This window comes from Schistocerca americana, chromosome 8, assembly GCF_021461395.2.
Source record: "Schistocerca americana isolate TAMUIC-IGC-003095 chromosome 8, iqSchAmer2.1, whole genome shotgun sequence".
NCBI lineage: Eukaryota > Metazoa > Arthropoda > Insecta > Orthoptera > Acrididae > Schistocerca > Schistocerca americana.
Window position 1 is genome coordinate 198,669,414 of NC_060126.1, and position 17,877 is coordinate 198,687,290.

Genomic DNA, 17,877 nt, shown 5'->3' on the forward strand with positions numbered 1-17,877 from the left:
TTCAAAGTAACGTACCATACTTGTTATTTAACACAAAATGTCATTAAAAATTTACGTTATTCACGAGCAGCTAGTTGAGAATCTGTATGAACTCCAAATGGCACGACGAACTGCCTCGTTCTGCGTATGGATTCAAACCCAGGTCATGCAGGCTAAGATTTCGTGGCTGACAGAAATTAACAGTCATTCCTGACTAGGCATAAAGAGAGTGATATACCTCATTTTTGGACAGTATCAGTTACGAAATATCAACTTTAAATTACATAAAGTAACATTTTTAACGGACGCGAATTCCTACCCAGCATCTATTGTCCCTGTTAACGAACTACGAGAGATGTTAAATATTGCTTCTTCACAAGTACCTTATTTGAAATGCTGTGAGGTAAAGCTTTGTGTTGGACAGGGATTCGAACCCAGACCCTAATCGGAGTGTTATCGAAGCACAATAAACTACCACATATCGAATTTTCTCGGCAATAGCTAGATGTATTAACTGAAATGACGAGACGAAACATTAATTTTTCCTTCCCAGGACTCCAACCTGGCACGTATCGCTGTTATTTTCTATAGAAAAGGAACGTTAAGTATGGGTTTGTTACACCAGCAGCGATATGTGAGCATGTTTGAACTAGAAATAATATGACGAAGAGTTCAGTGCTGACTGAGAATCGAACCCCAAACATATCGTTGTTGACTACACACAGAGAGAGGACAGTTACCGAATTTTTCTCCACCAGGAGCTCGGAATAACGTCCTTGAACTTACAGTGATCTCGCAAATACTTCTGTGTCTCACTGGGAGTCATAAACGTCAGATATCGTTAGTGTTGACAACGAATGAAAATGCATTACAAATAAAAATTATTATCCACCAGCAGATAGCTGTTCTCATGCTAGAGCTTGATAATACATAGTGAAAACTTTAGTGCTGGGCCAGGATTCCAACCCATTCATGCGCAATATGTGAAGATGTTGAGGAATCTGCAGTTTTGAACAAACAACAAGTTGTTGTCGAGCTGTATTGTCACGAAGGGATCAAATTCCGCGTTAAGGGCGGATTGAGTTGCATTCCCGGTTCAGAACCAATTTTATCGACATACAGAAGCTCAAATAAAAGATGGAATAAGCGTCTTGTGACCATACACAGGGTTTGCTTCGCCACTAGAAATAAATAACTAGTATAAGAAAGGTTACTGGTGATAGAGTTTCTACATGTCGCCACTCCTTACTTTATTGTGGTTCCACCTAACGTCTACTTGGTAGAGAAAGAATATCATGTTTAATGTGATATTCAGACCACAATGCCATTATACCTTCTTCACTTGGCGCAGCCAGAAGAGAATAGAATCTGCCTCTCCCTATCAAAAAACATCGGCAGAAGTTGGAATCGAACCCAGGGCATCATCATAGGAAACTATCATCAGTCCAACAGACCACCAAACCCTCTCCTCTACGACTCATTTCTCTATTATAACAACGTTCGGGCACACAAGATGAGGATTCTGACACACAGGCTCCCTGTAGTGGTTTGCAGGATGTTCAGTACATTCATTTACTTGTTTGACCAAATCGCCATAAACTAACTGCCTTGGCTACCCAGTGCATACATTCGACTCTATTTTGTAATCACCGAAATAAAATAATGTAACTACCATCCACACAGAACTGCCAACAGTGTAGGATGCAGAAATTCAAATAGAAAGTGTTCCTTTCCATTTGAGCTACTCTATTGCGCCATCTGTTTGTTGAAACCGTCGTGCAGTGCAAAAGAAATGCTGTAACTGTCTGCCTCCCAGAAGTCTAGATCCAGCCACATGCATTATCTCACAGCACTGTGGAATGCGGAAGTTCTGAAGGAACTGTTGTTCACTTCCAGAGCTGCTGCAACTACGTCACAGCTAGTAGTGTAGCGGTAAGCGTCACGCACTGTTGATAAAACGTCGCGTGTTCTATTACATTCGCTGCTACATTTTTTTAAAACGCAGTTCTGCTGTCTGCTGAAGTTATCTATTTAATGGAACATTGAACATAATTCTCTTCACTTCTCAACCCAAAATAGTCTCATGCGAAAAAAAGGCTAACTTCTGCGAAATTTTGATCTTTTCAGGTTTAATAGACGGCCAGGCATCAGATGCGTCTCGAAACTTTTGTATTATGTATGGGGAGAGCACATCGTGCCAAAATAGTCAGAAAAGTATTTTCTACATTAGCTGTCGTCTGGTAGTGGCGTTTTATTCTTCTTCAAACCTTGTTTCACAGCTTAAACTCAGAACAAGTTTTCTACATGCATGTAATGCATTGTCAGACTGTTATAGATAAAATCAGATAATTCGCATATATCGTTGATGATTAATTTCTCTCTCGTGTTTAGTATTGTTTTAACAACACTAAAAGAAACCTTTCTAAAACTGTGCACTGTACTATAAGAAACAAAATAAAATTACCCACGATAACCTTACGACGAAAGACTGTTTTAACAAAACTGAGTATCTGTACACAATCGTGCCTCTATCTGCACGAATTAGTAAAATACTACTCACTTAGATTTCGATTGTGTCTGTGTTTAAATGGTATGCTGTGTCATACGCAACAGGTATGCAAATGTGGCATTCCGTAAATAAAGTTACGTATTCCTAGAAACCCAAAATTTTCTTGTCAGCAGCGATAAGAGGCGTTACCTGTTGTGCAGCATTGTAAGTTTTTCACCATTGCACTATGAGCTGAAAGTATGTTCTTACGATTTGCTTATCGATGTTTGATCTGACTGCTTGCAGCTCTTACACAGAAGGGATAAAAACGTTGCATTCAGCGAGTCTAGAACCGCGAACCATAATAGTCGCTTTTCTAGAGGTCAGCACGTCAACACAGAGCTTGCGGATACATATGGTTTGCGCCTTCCTCTTACGAGGCCAATAGTGGCTAGAACTCGTAAACCGCTATTTACAGGACGAGATTAGTTGCGATTGCTACGTTCAATGACTTTGCTGGGCTGAAAACCGTACATTTACAATCTTCTGTTACACCTCAAGCGTTAACAACTCAAATTATTCAATGGAAATGACAGGAGAAATCAAGTGAACTTCGAGGCTTTTCCGTGCACACCAGGAAGTAACTCGTCGATCACAGAGTTGCCAAACATACCTTGCATTGTTGCCAAATCTCCGTTACGTTACCAGCAGGAAGAAGACAAACCGATGTGATCCTACAGAGGGCTGGGAAGTGGCCATAGCTGGCGCCTCAAAGACGCGGCTGCTACGGCCTGGAATACGAGAATGCGTCTGATTCTCATTTCTGTAACTAGGTTTAGGAACTGGAGCTTAGTTACTAATAATACTCAGAACTGACTCTTACTAAGCATCATAAATAAGTAACTCTCAGCCGGCCGGAGTGGCCGAGCGGTTCTAGGCGCTACAGTCGCGGGTTCGAATCCTGCCTCGGGTATGGATGTGTGTGATGTCCTTAGGTTGGTTAAGTTTAAGTAGTTCTACGTTCTAGGGGACTGATGACCTCAGCAGTGCTCAGAGCCATTTGAACCATTTGAAGAAATTCTCATAGCTGTCTTTATATTTCTTTCGTAACTGTACTCAAAACTAAGAAACTCATCCACGGACGCTTTCGTGCCTCGCCGATAGTCGAGCATAACAAACAAATAAAAATAAAAAGAGAATGCGAGAGAGAGAGAAAGAAATAAACGACGACAGTTTTTGTAATGAACCGAGGCTGCTATCAAGACCCTTTCATCCCTGTTAACTAACCAAGAAAGATGTCTGATATACCTCCATTCAGAAGTAACAAAGTGAGTATGCATTTAAAGATGAAGCGCATGATGTGAAGTTCTGCGACGGAGATACGAACCCAAGACGTAATCGGATTGTTAACTAAGTAAAATCAAATGTTACGTATCGGTTTTTCTTGCCAGCTGCTAGGTGTTTGAATCTAAAATAAGGACATAAATTTTTGTGCCTGAGCGACAATCGAACCGCACTCCTATCGTTCTTCTTTATTGTCCACGAATATTGCTTAAGTATCAATTGCTTACTCACCAACAGTAAGATGTGTGCGTGTTTGTCCAGAAATTGTTGGCAACATGAACAGACATTAAAAATGCACGTTAATCTTCACTAGCAGGCCGGTGTGCACGTGATAGGGCTTGAAATGAAATTATGAATATTTTTGTACTGGATCAGGATTCGGACCCACATATTTACCTTTGGAGGAGACCTAGAGAAGACTGCAGTCTTGGGAAAGGAACGAAATGATTGAACTATACTGTTCCGTGAGATTCAGATCCTCGAAAGAGGAGATACGAATTCGAATCACAGTCCAGCACCAAATTTTTCAACGTCTCTAGTTCAATCAAGTACAAGTAAACTAAGAGCCTGTTCCTTTAAACGGCTGTCAGTTCATCAAATAAAATAAAATTTTCTAATGTAAGTAAGTTTACTGGCGACAGTATTTCTGTTTACCCTGACCTCCACCTATGTCATTTTCCAACGTAAACCGGCTCTGCCCAGTTTGGAGTGAAGGAACGTGACGTTTAATACGTATTCTGGATTATAACAGCTTTCTCTTGAGGTTACCAGAGGTAAAGTAAATCTGTTTGTGCCTCTTAAAAGTAAATGCCTGAACCCACGCATTGCACCTGTGATAGTTCGTTCCACCAGACCATTGTGGCCACATTTCCAAGCCCCAGGAGTGTGCTGTAATGGATGATGTGCTTAGCTTACAAAGCTAGTCACGGTGGGAAAAAACGCGAGTCTATTGAATGGTTAAGTAGAAGCAAGCTTCTGACGTGGAGATTATGCTATTCTCATGTCAGCAGGATGTAAAGACTCTTCTAGCCTCGATGTGAAGCCATTTTCAAATTTTCACTAATTCAGGAAATTTCTTAGTTCGAGAAAATCCACTGTGAAGTGTAAAGTTACCGGATAATTCGATTATCACTGTCATTATTACTATCATTTTCTTCATACCGCTGCTGGAACACAAGTGCTTGAAGATCATTTAAGGCCTTTTGGTGATTATAGAAGTAGTTGCCCAAGAACAAGTTCTTTCCCTGTCTACGGAATCCTTTTCATGTTAACATCAAACATCAGCAATTACTCGTAGATCACATTAGAACTAAAGTAATTGATGAAGACGTTACTTGATGACGAAAACGCGCTGCCTTTCTTCATTTACTTGCGCCTACAAATGGCTGTCGAATACTGCCAAACCAAACGCCAAGGGATCTTACTGCCTTCCGATATACGTCGCTGTCGGTTCTTCCATATGATTTGGTCGAGGTGACCTGTTTCAAGTTTTGTATGGCACAGAATGTTTTAGAAAATCAATTGTTTTCCTTTGCAATAAACAGAAAGATTTTCATTCTAAGCTATCCAAGTCCAAAATTTTTGCAATATTACTTCAAATTTAATATTCGCCTCCATAATGTAAGGAGAGTATTTCACAGTTGCAAAACCCGCATCCGACTCACTGTCCTTACACTTAGTCGCTGACCATAAATTCTAGCTCAGAGTGACGCCAGTTTAAGTAACCTAATGTAGCGAAGACTGTTTGCCAGTGCTCTTTCTCACCGGAAAATATGCAATTCACTAATTGGGCTCCATAAGTACACTGTAACAGTAATTTCTGTGTGTATGCAATGCATACGGTTTGTAGAATTTAGTGGTGCTCTCTCTTCCACTTCGGTGTACAATATGCCTGACCTAAACGGGCCCTTTATCAGTACAGGCCCTGGGCGGTGCAACATCATATTGACAACAGTAATGTGCTTATACTGACAACCTCATCGTTCGTTTTATCCGATTTTGTGATCATTTAAGTAAAACAACATGACCTTCGAGTGGGAGACATTTCGTCCCTCTTTTCCTCCTGTGAAATTTGTCAGTAAGCTTTTTGCCTTAGAACCAGCGAAATGCGGCAGAGTACGGCTGGTAAACGATTTACAAACCACGATTTAGTGCCGTTGACACGATTTCTGTAAACATTGGCGTAGCTGAAGGAATTTAGTTTCTTCTTAAATCGTGTTATGCAGTAACGTCCACAGATATCTCAAATAGGAAAAGCTCTTTATCCAGGTGCGAAGGTTGTAAAACAAACTTCCCACAGTTTGTGTCAGGTTGATCTTTTTCGTCTGATAGCATTGCGTAAGTATTTTGTCCAAGAGGTACTAAAGTAGTGTTCCTGTAGCTGTGGGAATCATTGGTTGAAAACGAGTTTCACACCAGTGGGTACAGTACTGATAAATATTCAAAATGATTATCAACCTAAGTCTGCGTTCATCCACAAACTGAGGCCTATTTGTAATATTGAAGCTAGACTATGTATCCTTGTCTTCCTTGAGTGGGCATTGGAAGGCGTTTAGACACACGTATACGAGGGTAATTCCAAAGGTAAGGTCTCCTAAGGCACACGCAAGTGCCAACGTAGGCACAAACGAGAGATCCTCAATTTTACTGGTAAGCAGAAACTACAGTGTTGGCTGTATGATGGCAAGGTGATAAAGAGCAAGAGTATGGATACGAAGGTCTCAGGCTCGATCCCTCACCAGTCCCACGATTTTTATGTGCCGTTTAACACATATTTCCCCTCGGGCAGTGTTTGTTGATGTGAAAAATGCCGAGTTGCACTGTGGTCCTAAAGCCACGTAAAACTATAGGATCCCCTATTAACTGGCTAGGTAAGTCAACTCAAAGATCGGATGAAAGCAACAGCATACCACCTCAAACAAGACCGTGCCTATTAAAGCATTGTGGTGTTCAAACCACTCTTCCGACTGATGAGTGCTTTACTTTCTATGGGTTCCAAAAGTAATGATCTTCGGGTTATTAACATTTTTGTGTTTTCATGCTGTAGCTTTGATACCAGTAAACGTAAGTAACCGGCCGAGCACTGTAACCGTTCGGGTTGTCAAGGTGGTAGAGGATGATGCTGTCGACCCCAGTTACAATTTGGGTCATGGCTATGTTTCAGTCGAATACCTCTATGGGCCTTTCTGCGTATTCCAAGATATGCTTTTATACACTTGGTACGCTTCCAAATTGATATCTGATAGAGCTGTATTTAGCAACATGAATCAGATATGTTTTCCGTGCAATATATCGGACAACACGTCAGTGCAGCGAGATTTCGTTTATGTGTAGCGCATGGTGCAAGAAATATTTTTGTTTTGCTTGCTTCTGTGATAGGTTTCACCCCACTGAATGCGAGCAAGCTCACGAATATACTGTCAATAACTGGAATTACGCAATAACACACTTAAAAGTTGTATTTTTGCATTAAGTATCCCGATGAAAATAACTGTAAACAGTTTATATGGCTACTTGCTTATTATCGCACTTCTCGATGCTTTCCTCAAAAAATTAAAATAAAAATAAAAAGAGAGAGAGAGACAGAGAGAGAAAACAGAAATGTATTTCAAATATCAGCTCAGTGACGCCATGTTCGTCTCGTGATGTAAAGCAAGGATAGTTGATAGGTAATATCTCGTTGTACTAGCGATATATATGGCTACGGGGTTCTTTGTTTTCTCTCTGCAAACAACTATAACAGAATTCAGTAACAAAGTGGTAAGAACACCTACTCAGTGCGCCAATTAAACACTCAGCCATTCTTGGTTATTTTGTTAATCGTCTGTAATGCAGTAAACATCCTTGATTATTGATTTGTAATTACTACTATTGTTATTGTTATTCGTCACCACACAACAGCTTTCCTATCACTCATTGCCGCCGATGCACGTAACTAATGGATCAGGATGAATGGAATGTGGGATGTTTCGTCACGGAGAATATACACATTTATTTTGGCGTCTTGTGTCAGGGTACTATGAAAATCTCAGTAAAAGAAGACGACAACGGGATGCCGGTGATGAAGGCAATAACACCCAACTATTTCTGTCCACTTAACACCATGACGACAGACAAATTGGCGTCTCACTGTATTTTGATTATAATTCGTTAGCCTTTTTGCGACCACATTTTAATACCTCGTGGGAGCAGGCATAATATTTTGCTTTTTGAACACCGAACAATAACACACAAAGATAGTAGATGGAAGGATACAAAGAAAAATTCAGACTCATGGGTGTGGATCCAGTTCATCATAAGAAGACTAAACAAGAGGGAAACATTACGAAACCAATGAATACGCTGGATAGTATGCATTATTTGTATAGATCTGAAGATGAAAAAGGGCAGATCTGCACAGTGCCCGCATCTCCACTTTAGTTTCTGTCTTAATGGGCATAATTTTTAGTTTCTCCTCTTCTAAATTATCAAATGAATTGATTATTACGTGGTACAGAATAATTGGGTAACTGTATTTCTTACAGCTTCCATTCGCACCAACATTTTTCTATATTCTCATGCAATTCATGAAATTCTACTTGTATGATCACAAGACTGCACATAGATGCAATCGATTTCGAGGTGCAAGGTGTTTGTTATCTTACATTTCGTGACAGGCGGGCAAAGTTGATTTCCAAAGGCTTTTTATTGTACTGCAATAATCTTTTGTCACAAAGTAACAAAGTAAGTGTTTTATTCGTATATATTTTGTGGGAAACTGTAATCGTGATGGAAGATCACACACACCTGAATGTTTGACACAGCTGGTAGGAGAAAACGCTGCATATTAACCAAACCACGCGCCTCCTCTCCGTATCCTCATATGACACGAGCACAGGATTCTCCTCCTATAACGCTACAGAGCTGTTCCTAGCACAGCTGAGAATTGGTAACATCGTCACAAACATTTGGCAACACTGTGACAGTGCAATCACTTCCGAGAATGGTACTGAATTGACTCGCTAAATTCACTTGATATTGCCTTTCCATGTGAATGACTCGTGGTATATAATCCTCACGTAAACTAAGACACTGAGACAGAAATTTCAATGTTTTGGCTAAAGAAATGCTATTCTTCACATAAGTGACAACTTATAATATCTTTCTCGATGCGTTATGAGGCTGAGCGACCAATGCCATGACGAGAGTGGCGTGCTGGCAGCAGTGTGTCCGTATTACCGCGCGTGTCTCGTGTTCCAGCGGTTAAGAGAATCGTCAGTTCTAACCGTGGTAGGGGCAGCGCGTGCGAGCATCTTTGTCTATTATTTCATGGAGCTGCGAATTCCCAGAAAAAATTCTGTAACAAAATCAGAAGAAAACCTTTACACATCAAGTCCTCTTGGCAGCTCGACTCAGTAAGTTGTGTTAATGGCCATAGATCTCGGCATTCTACTGCCAAGCTGCTATACAATACAAGCGTCTCTGAAGAAATTCGAATCGACCGTCAACGATACGAAATTCAATATTGTTCTTCACTTAAGACTCATATGCCAGGGTGATAAGTATGAAGGAAATAAATTGATTAGCAAATCGCAAGAAAATACTTTCAGCTCAAAGTGTAATGGTGAAATACTTACAATGCTGCACAACAGGTAACGCCTCCTTCCGCTGCTGACAAGCAAATTTTGGGTTTCTAGGAATACGTAACTTTATTTATGAAATGCCACATTTGCATACCTATTGAGTATGACACAGCATACCATTTAAACACAGACCCAATCGAAATCTAAGTGAGTAGTATTTTACTAATTCGTGCGGATAGAGGCACGCTTGTGTACAGATACTCAGTTGTGTTAAAACAGACTTTCGTCGAAAGGTTATCGTAGATAGCTTTATTTTGTTTCTTACAATAGAGTGCACAGTTTTCGTAAGGTTTCTTTTAGTGTTGTTAAAACAATACTAAACATGAGAGAGAAATTAATCATCAACGATATATGCGGATTCTCTGATGTTATCTATAACAGTCTGACAATGCACGTGCAGTTAATGATTACATGCATGTAGAAAACTTGTTCTGAGTTAAAGCTGTCAAACAAGGTTTGAAGAAGAATAAAATGCCATTACCGACGACAGCTAATGTAGAAAATACTTTTCTGACTATTTTGGCACGATGCACTCTCCCCATAGGTAATACAAAAGTTTCGAGACGCATCTGATGCCTGGCCATCTATTAAACCTGAAAAGAACAAAATTTCGCAGAAGTTAGCCTTTTTTCCACATGAGACTATTTTGGGTTGAGAAGTGAAGAGAATTATGTTCAATGTTCCATTAAATAGATAACTTCAGCAGACAGCAGAACTGCGTTTTAAAAAAATGTAGCAGCGAATGTAATAGAACACGCGACGTTTTATCAACAGTGCGCGACGCTTACCGCTACACTACTAGCTGTGACGTAGTTGCAGCAGCTCTGGAAGTGAACAACAGTTCCTTCAGAACTTCCGCATTCCACAGTGCTGTGAGATAATGCATGTGGCTGGATCTAGACTTCTGGGAGGCAGACAGTTACAGCATTTCTTTTGCACTGCACGACGGTTTCAACAAACAGATGGCGCAATAGAGTAGCTCAAATGGAAAGGAACACTTTCTATTTGAATTTCTGCATCCTACACTGTTGGCAGTTCTGTGTGGATGGTAGTTACATTATTTTATTTCGGTGATTACGAAATAGAGTCGAATGTATGCACTGGGTAGCCAAGGCAGTTAGTTTATGGCGATTTGGTCAAACAAGTAAATGAATGTACTGAACATCCTGCAAACCACTACAGGGAGCCTGTGTGTCAGAATCCTCATCTTGTGTGCCCCAACGTTGTTATAATAGAGAAATGAGTCGTAGAGGAGAGGGTTTGGTGGTCTGTTGGACTGATGATAGTTTCCCATGATGATGGCCTGGGTTCGATTCTAACTTCTGCCGATGTTTTTTGATAGGGAGAGGCAGATTCTATTCTCTTCTGGCTGCGCCAAGTGAAGAAGGTATAATGGCATTGTGGTCTGAATATCACATTAAACATGATATTCTTTCTCTACCAAGTAGACGTTAGGTGGAACCACAATAAAGTAAGGAGTGGTGACATGTAGAAACTCTATCACCAGTAACCTTTCTTATACTAGTTATTTATTTCTAGTGACGAAACAAGCCCTGTGTATGGTCACAGGTCACTTATTCCATCTTTTATCTGTGCTTCTGTATGTCGATAAAATTGGTTCTGAACTGGGAATGCAACTCAATCCGCCCTTAACGCGGAATTTGATCCCTTCGTGACAATACAGCTCGACAACAACTTGTTGTTTGTTCAAAACTGCAGATTCCTCAACATCTCCACATATTGCGCATGAATGGGTTGGAATCCTGGCCCAGCACTAAAGTTTTCACTATGTATTATCAAGCTCTAGCATGAGAACAGCTATCTGATGGTGGATAATAATTTTTATTTTTAATCCATTTTCATTCGTTGTCAACACTAACGATATCTGACGTTTATGACTCCCAGTGAGACACAGAAGTATTTGCGAGATCACTGTAAGTTCAAGGACGTTATTCCGAGCTCCTGGTGGAGAAAAATTCGGTAACTGTCGTCTCTTTGTGTGCAGTCAACAACGATATGTTTGGGGTTCGATTCTCAGTCAGCACTGAACTCTTCGTCATATTATTTCTAGTTCAAACATGCTCACATGTCGCTACTGGTGTAACAAACCCATACTTAACGTTCCTTTTCTATAGAAAATAACAGCGATACGTACCAGGTTGGAGTCCTGGGAAGGAAAAATTAATGTTTCGTCTCGTCATTTCAGTTAATACATCTAGCTACTGCCGAGAAAATCCGATATGTCGTAGTTTATTGTGCTTCGATAACACTCCGATTAGGTTCTGGGTTCGAATCCCAGTCCAACACAAAGCTTTACCTCACAGCATTTCAAGTAAGTTACTTGTGAAGAAGCAATATTTAACATCTCTCGTAGTTCGTTAACAGGGACAATAGATGCTGGGTAGGAATTCGCGTCCGTTAAAAATGTTACGTTATGTAATTTAAAGTTGATATTTCGTAACTGATACTGTCCAAAAATGAGGTATATCACTCTCTTTATGCCTAGTCAGGAATGACTGTTAATTTCCGTCAGCCACGAAATCTTAGCCTGCATGACCTGGGTTTGAATCCATACGCAGAACGAGGCGGTTCGTCGTGCCATTTGAAGTTCATACAGATTCTCAACTAGCTGCTCGTGAATAACGTACATTTTTAATGACATTTTGTGTTAAATAACAAGTATGGTATGTTACTTTGAAGAGGAAATCACAAATACGACGAACTTACTACGTGTATTACCTATCTGACGTAATAATGAGAGTGCTAACATTCCAGGTGTGTTATTTATAGCAATAAATGTGAGCTTACAAGCCTTAAGAACTGTCTTATCTGTGATGAGGTGTTCCCTGATATTTGTAGTATCGTGGTATTACTTTACATCTTGAGTTATTGCGATACAGAGCAGTGTTTTCTAGTGGTGACTTGTTGGAACCATTTTCAATAGTCAAACGACTGTACCAAGGAGTCATTAGAGGACCTGCTAGAGAGCTGCGTTATGTAGGTTGCATGGGAATCAGGCGAAATGCAATTCAGGTCGTTCGGATACTTTTGAGCACGACTGTACAAGAGAAATTACGGGACAATGACAGATTTTTTGCACGCGTTCTATTTAGCGACGAAGCGATTCACCAACAGCAGTAACGTAAACCGGCATAATATGCACTATTGGGCAATGGAAAATCCTCGGTGGCTGCGACAAGTGGAACATCAGCGACCTTGGAGGGCTAATGTACGGCTCTGAGCACTATGGGACTTAACATCTTAGGTCACCAGTCTCCTAGAACTTAGAACTACTTAAACCTAACTAACCTAAGGACATCACACACATCCATGCCCGAGGCAGGATCCGAACCTGCGACCGTAGCAGTCCCGCGGGTCGGGACTGCAGCGCCTATAACCGCACGGTCACAGCGGCCGGCAAAAAATGGTGGAGTTCCGGTACCGGGAATCGAACCTGGGCCTCCTGGGTGAGAGCGCTAATGTACGGTGCGGCATTATGGGAGGAAGGATAATTGGCCCCCATTTTATCGATGGCAATCTAAATGGTGCAATGTATGCTGATTTATTACGTAATGTTCTACCGATGTTACTACAAGATGTTTCACTGCATGACAGATTCGCGATGTACTTCCAACATGATGGATGTCCGGCACATAGCTCGAGTGCGGTTGAAGCGGTACTGAATAGCATATTTCATGACAGGTGGATTGGTCGTCGAAGCACCATTCCATGGCCCGCACATTCACCGGATCTGAATTCCACGGATTGCTTTCTGTGGGGAAAGTAGAAGGATATTTGGTATCGTTCTCCACCGACAACGCCTGACACCATGCGTCAGCTCAGTGTCAATGCATGTGCGAACTTTACGGAAGAAGAACTACTGGCTGTTGAGAGGAATGTCGTTACACGTATTGCCAAATGCATTGAGGTTGACGGACATTGTTTTGAGCATTTATTGCATTAATGTGGTATTTACAGGTAATCACGCTGTAACAGCATGCGTTCTCAGAAATGATAAGTTCACAAAGATACATGTATCACATTGAAGAATCGAAATAAAATGTTCAAACGTACCTACGTTCTGTATTTTAATTTAAAAAACCTACCTGTTACCATTGTTCGTCTAAAATTGTGAGCCATATGTTTGTGACTAATACAGCGAATCTATCACAAAGCGAAAAACGTGGTCCAACTAAAACATTCATATTTCTTTACGTACTACACGAATATGTAATAAAAAATGGGGGTTCCTATTTAAAAAAACGCAGTTGATATCCGTTTGACCTATGGCAGCGTCATCTAGAGGGCCAACCATAGCGCCATCTGGTTTCCCCCTTCAAGGTAGACAAGTTTCGTTCTTTGTAGTTTTTTCGTTTGACAGTTATTTCGTGAGATATTTAGCCCGGTCACGATCAATGGACCACCCTGTATAATGGATGCACGAGTACAGGTTGAAAAGTGACGGCTGACGATGTATGGAAGTTTGGGTCTGGCAGTGAGCGTTGGCCGGGTAAGGAGAGCTTTCGCGATTAACGAGAAATTACGGGTTCGGGGGCCGATCCAGCTGGAACTTTCATTGTCGTCATGCCATTATCCAGCTGATGATTGCTCATATTCGCAACTGCGAATACGTTTACTGTACTTCATAACGGCTGTAGTTCCCGCAGTGCTTGTTCTTTTGAACATGCCTGCTTGTCCAAAGCAATTTTGCATCGTAATTCACAATAACACAGGCACTGCAATATCGTATTCGGCATAATAAGTCACCCTCGCTCTGTCAATGGCCTTGTCAAAGAGGGCGGAGGAGCGGACAGAGCTTCAGGGCAGTCTGCTCCTAAGGGGCGAAAGAAAAAACAACAATCAACGGCAAGAGGATGCAGAAGGCAATGGAAACCACTGCATTAAAGACACATAATTTGTACCCATGGGACATGTGGTCTGTAACTGAAAAAGTATTATGATTCCCCATTGGCATAAGATTCTGTCTTAGTCCCCCATTCGGATCTTCAGGAGGTGACCATGAGAAAAAGACTGAATAACCAACGAAAGGATAATATAATACGGGTCGGGGCGTGGAATGTAATGAATGAACCTGATAGGGAAGATAGAAAATCTGAAAGGGGAAATGCCACGGCTCAGTCTAGATACAGAGGGGGTTATCGAAGTGAAATGGAGAGAAGAAAAGTGATTCGGGTCAGACTAATATAGAGTAATATCAACAGCAGCAGAAAACGATATAACGGGAATAGGATTCGTTATGAAGGCTGGGCAGGGAATCAGCTATTGTGAACAGTTCAGTGACAAGATTGTTCTGATCAGCAACGACAGTTATTGAACGTGGACAATGAAAGTTCAGGTACACAAGCCGACGATGCAAACAGAATATGATGAGACAGAGTAAGTATATGAGGATATTGCACGGGTAATTCAGCATATAAAGAGAAACGCAAATCTAACACTTATGGGGAATGTAATGCGGTTGTAGGGGAAGGAGTAGAAGAAAGGATTAGGGGTCAAATGGTTCAAATGGCTCTGAGCACTATGGGACTCAACATCTGTGGTCATCAGTCCCCTAGAACTTAGAACTACGTAAACCTAACTAACCTAAGGACATCACACACATCCATGCCCGAGGCAGGATTCGAACCTGCAACCGCAGCAGTCGCGCGGTTCCGGACTGAGCGCCTAGAACCGCGAGACAACCGCGGCCGGCAAGGATTAGGGGAGAATGTGGGTTTGGTAATAGGAACAAGAGAGGAGAAAGATTAATTGAGTTCCGCAACAAAAAGTAATAGGGAGTACTCCGTGCAAGAATCACAAAAGGAGGAAGTACACTTAGGAAATAACGAGAGGTACTGGAAGATTTCAGCCAGGAACCAGATACTGGATTATAAGGTGCACCCAGAGGCAGATATAAAGGCGCACCCTGAAGCACATATCACAGTATAGTAATGATGAAGAGTAGACTGAAGTCTGAGATACTTGTCGGAAAGAAACAGTGCGCGACGAAATGGGATACGGAAGCACTAAGCGATGAAGGGACACGCTTGAGCGGCGCGGAGTGGCCGCGCGGTTAGGGACGCCATGGCAGTCATTGCGCAGCCTCTTCCGCTGGAGGTTCGAGTCCTCCCTCGGGCATGGGTGTGTGTGCTGTCTTTAGCGTAAGTTAGTTTAAGTAGTGTGTAAGTCTAGGGACCGATGAGGTTAGCAGTTTGGTCCCTTAGAAATACACACACATTTGAATATTTTTGATAAGCTTGAAGTTTTTTGAGGCTACAGATATCGCGATAACGAATAGCTCATTAGATCAGTTGAAGAACAATGGACGTCTGTAATAAGGGCAATCGCAGAAGCCGGAAAGAAAAACATGGGTACTAGGAAGGTAACTGCGGAAAAAAACTATGGGTAATAGAAGAAATACTTCAGTTGATCGTCGAAGAAGCAAGCACAAAATAGGTTCAAGGAAATCTAGGAATACAGAAATACTTAGAAATGAAAATAAATTGGAAGTGTAGGGAAGCTAAGGCGAAATGGCTGCATGAAAATGTGAAGAAATAGAAAAAGAAATGATTGCTGGAGGGACTGACTCAGCATAGAGAAAAGTCAAAACAACCTCAATGGAAGTAAAACCACGGGCGGTAACATTAAAAGTGCAATGGTAATGCAGAGAAGAGAGCGAATAGGTGGAAGGAGTACGCTGAATGTCTATACGAGGAGGACGACTTGTCTGATGACGTGATAGAAGAAAAAACAGGGGTCGTTAGGGAAGAGGTAAGGAATCCGGTATTAGAAGCACAATTTAAAAGGACTTTGGAAGAATGAAGATCAAATATGGCAGAAGGGACAGATAAAATTCCATAGAAATTTTTAAAATGGCAACAAAACGACTATTTATGATTGTATGTACAATGTTGAGACTGGTGATACACCACAAGACTTTTGAGAAACATCATCCACACAGTTACAAAGGTTGTGCAAGAAGCATCAAGTTTTGTTGTTAACAAAAATAATGTACAGAATCATCATCATCATTTATTGCATTCAAGGCCTACAGCAGAAGAACAATAGGAAAAAAATTACAAACACAAAAACCTAAATAAAAGGAATGTCTGTCAATTACAAGAGAGGAGGTATTTGGTGCAGATGGCACTCCATCTTTTTCGGTCTCTAGCATCATCCTCCACGGCCGCCAGTTCCACCTCTTGAAGGATCGTCGTCACTCGATGCTTCCATCGCGGTCTCAGGCGTGCTATCGGGCGTTTTCCCGTGCGTTGAGAGTGGAGGACTCTCTCAGGAAGGGATCCGTTCGCTCGTAAGATGTGGCCAAACCATTGTAGTCGACTCTGTCCCAATTTTCGTCCAATGTGCGGCGTTTCCAAACCTCCGGTACAGGTCTTCTTTCTTTCTTCTTTCCCATTTACCTTCCATGTTATTGTAGACGGGTCCATAGATCTTCCAAAGTACCTTTGTTTCAAACGCATATATTGAATCATCTGTCGTTTCTTATGTCGCCCAAGTTTCACAACAGTATAAAAGCACTGGCCTCACCAGTGTCGTGTACAGATGGTTTGTCTGAGATATCAGAAGAGATTAAAAATGTTTGTTCAGACTAGACAACAAGTGATTAGCATTTGTTATGCGTTGATGTACTTCTTTCGTCACTCCACTTTTGTTGGTTAATATTGAGTCCAGGTACTTGAACTCTTCAAGTCGTTCGAAGCTATGCCAGTTCACAACAATGGAAGGAGGGAGATCTCTACGACGTGATACTCCAAGATGTTTAGTTTTGTCCTCGTTCACCTCCAGCTCATTTCTTTTGCATTTTGGAGGAATCCCGAAGTATCAGCACACATATGCTCTAGAGTGTCGCCAAGGATCACAACATCGCCACCAAATGCCAGAATTGTATCTTCTCCCACCATGTCCATTTCTCTGGTTCGGCAAGTGCCACGACTTACTTTTTCCAAGGCCAAGTTGAATAATATTGGCGCCAATGGATCTCCTTCTCTCAATCCATTTTGGATAATGAAAGGTGGTGATAATTGATTGTCACACCGTACTTTAGAAGTTGACTGGGAGTAGCAAGCTGTAATTAGACGGATGTATTTCGATGGGATGCCAAGTTCGTCTAACGTTTTCATAATGTGACGCAGTCAATGCTGTCATAGGCTAGCCGACAATCGATGAAGATGAGGCGTCGCTCCCGATTGAACTCAAAGAATTATTCCGTCAGCTGCCTCAAAGTAAATTTGTGGCCAATGGTAGACCCTCTGAGTACGGACCCACATTGATATGTGCCTACAATTCCTTCAGCCAGTGGTTTCATTGTGTTTAGTAGAAGAGTTGTAAAGGCTTTGTGTCCAATTTCAAGAAGTAAAATTCATCGGTAATTGGATACTTGGGTAGCATCACCCTTCTTGAAGCTGCGACATACAATTGCTACTA